Source organism: Uloborus diversus, chromosome 2, assembly GCF_026930045.1.
Source record: "Uloborus diversus isolate 005 chromosome 2, Udiv.v.3.1, whole genome shotgun sequence".
NCBI classification, from domain to species: Eukaryota; Metazoa; Arthropoda; class Arachnida; order Araneae; family Uloboridae; genus Uloborus; species Uloborus diversus.
In genome coordinates, this window is record NC_072732.1 from 220,513,518 (window position 1) to 220,516,964 (window position 3,447).

Here is a 3,447-nt window from a genome sequence, read left to right on the forward strand (position 1 = left end):
ATTTCTTTCGCGCGTAAATATGCAACCAATAACGAAATGTTGCCAAAAATTTCAATTTGTTACATAATGTTTGAAGCAGTTGCAGTACATGTACAAAATGTGAAATTTGTGTTAAAAATATATTTTTTCCCGTTAGTATTCTAAAAACTCGATCATAGTAGCAAAATATTTTCTACTTCATAAAAAGCGTGGGGTACATGGGGTACATTCCGAAATAAGGATCGATAGGTCACACCGGAGCCACTTAACACGGTCGGAAACGAAAGTTCCAATACGTTTTCATATAGGGATCCTACCATTTCGACGGCTTGCGGTTGCACAGGGAAGACCGATCCCTGTTTCTGAATGAAACCATAGTGCTCACAAACAACTCTAATTACTCAAAGGGTAAAAATATCATGAGGGGGGGGGGGTCCTAGGTCTCACCATACCTTGTGTCCCTAAATGAAAATGCAGGACGCAGAGGCTCCTTATGCGTTTTCATACAAGAAACGCGAACGCAGTTTACTTTGCTACTTATGCTAATTTACGGTTAAATAATTAAAATGCGTAGAAAAATAAATAATTAAAATGTGTTGTTGTGTCTCAACAAACGCATCGTTACATAGTCATAAGTTGCAAAACTTGGAAACGATTACAGACCGCGTTTCCGGTCAACAAGAAACCACTTTTTCTACGTAAAAGAGATAGTTCATGGATGGAAGAATACCCCATTAAGAGTTTCGTTTCAAAAGGAATTAACAAAACTGTTTTCGGTTTCCAATTTTAAAAAAAAAGATTATTTCTCACGGAAAATGTCTTTACATATCACCAGGGCTGCCCATGGGGACAAATACAAATACAAATACAAAAGTGACGACCAGCAACAGGCTCTGGGCCCAGCTAGACTGGTCCTAGTCAATTTACAATCCCCAGTGAAGATCAATGGCCCTCTTAAAACTGTCTACTCCTTTGCTCATTACCACCTCTTCCGGTAAGCTATTCCAAGGTTCCACTACCCTGCTAAAATAATAATTTTTCCTAATATCCATGTTAGCCTAAGATTTAAATAGCTTAAAACAATGACCCCTTGTCCTGTTTTCAGTGCTAAACTTTAACCCCGTAACATCTTTCGTTTTAATAAATTTAAACAGCTGAATCATGTCCCCTCGGTCTCTTCTTTGCTCAAGACTGTACATTTTTAGCCTTCTAAGCCTGGAATCATAATCTAAGTGGGAAAGTCCACTTATTAGCCTTGTAGCCCGCCTTTGAACCCTTTCCAATACATTAATGTCTTTCTTAAGATAAGGAGACCAAAACTGAACAGCATACTCCAAATGGGGTCTTACCAAACTTCTATATAAGGGCAGAAGAACTTAACAAAGGCATATTCAGCTGACAATGGAAGGAGGCAACAATTAGAAGAAACCCTTGGACTTTAAAAATTTTGTTTTCCTCTATAAATGCATAGAAAATGTCTTTTTACAACCCTCCCCCCCCTCCCTCCAGAGAAATTTTGAAATGACGGGCCTAGGGGAGACTTTCCTAAATTTCGACCTTTTTTCATGGTGAATGAGGGCAAAGCTCGTTTGCAACAAGTTTTCTGTAAGGACTTTTGGAAAAGGAAGTTTTCTTGAGGGACATATTACCTTAAGTTTTCTTCAAAACGGTGCGACAATAACTCAAATGAATATCAATAACTTTCCCTTTTTTTAATGTGCTCCCGAAGAAAAAAACGTACACTTCCAAATCATGCACATACTGTCGTCGAACTCACTGACAAATTCAAGAATTAAAGCATTCGCCATTTTTTAAAAATTGTTTTCTATTTTGCAGCAAAGGGACAGCTGCCCCCCCCCCCATACACGGTAATGGGTATTTAGAGAGTTTTAATAATATCATTTTGAAGAGAGGTCTTGTTTCTGCGGATGCACTCCATCCCAAGTAACATAAATCACGTTACATCACGTTGCTCTGAATCGTTGACATCACGTTACTGGTAACGTTGATAGAGCGAAAATATGTCTCGTTGCAAAACGCAAAAGCAACGGTTTTAGTAACGTTACATCAACGGTTTCAGTAACGTTACATCAACGATTTTTGAAGAGTTACATCAACCTTTATTTATCACGTTGCTTTTAAGCGTTGTATTGAGATTTTTTTTTTCAAAGCTTGAATTAAGTTTTTTTTTCTTGGTGAGAATGGAGGTGGGTTCATTGAACCCTTAATATTTGATACAGTAAGTATTCTGTATTTTTTGTTAATGCAATTAGTGTTAATATACTTTTATAAAATCTTTGTTTTTTTTTTCTTTTTTTTTTTTTTTTTAATTTATAAAATGTCTCATTCCGTTTAAAGGCGTTCGAGTATTCTCACACTGTTGCTTCATTCACAATATTTTGTAAGAGCATTCCTGACATTTAAAAATAAACAGAGCATAACATAGCATAGCCGAATTTACATCAGAGTTCTATTAATAGTCAAAATTAACGATATTACTGCAAATTAAATAAAAACTTTTTTCATAAATAAATCCTTGAAAAAATAATTAATATTGTTACTAAAGAATTCCAGAAATATTTTTCGAAAGGCATGAAAGTTTTGAAAAAATCCTCTTACATCAGTGCTTTAACAAAAATTTGAAGTATTATTACTAAAGATAATTTCAGTTATATGACAAATTTTTTTTTCAAAAACTTGCTACAATTATTTCGTCAAAATCATTCTGCAAAAAGCCGATTAAATGAGTAAAAAATGGTATCATTTATCGCTTTTATAGCTTATTAATGTAACATATCCCCAAGCTTCAGCCTCTTTTTATGAATAAATACTCAAATAAAAACATCTAACATTATTCTTTCAAACAATATTATAAATGAAAGTACGGTGGGAAAAATACTCAAACTCCGACCAACGGCGGTTCATTAACTTCATAAAAATATGTAATAACACTTTTTTTTAATTAAATAAGTATATCAACAATAATACACTAACAATAATACAAAGTACTTACCGCTAAAAGTGATGAGAGATCGTGGTTGCGAAGCTGCAAACAATGGCGGCATAGCAAGCCAGAAGTTGTTTACCGAAAATGGCCACTAGGATTCGGAGGTTGCCGAAGACGAGGCAAGGTGCAACAAAAAGTAATGATAAGTAACGTTTCTTTTGTAACTGTTTGTCAACGTTACAAATTTAAGAAATTTGCAACGTGATGTAACGTTTCAAAATTACGCTTTTTGTAACGAATCGATAAAGCAACGTGATATCACGTTGTGTGGGAAACGGTAACGATGTTTCAACTAATTGCAACGTGATGTAACGATGACGTAACGTTTCAGTGTTACTTGGGATAGAATGAGCATCTTTGCTGATCACCATGAGTTGTGTGTTAGCAAAAGGGATTTTAAGTGAAGCGAAAAAAAAAAGAGTGGTCAGATTCAAAATAGCTATCATTTTTTCTTAAATTCA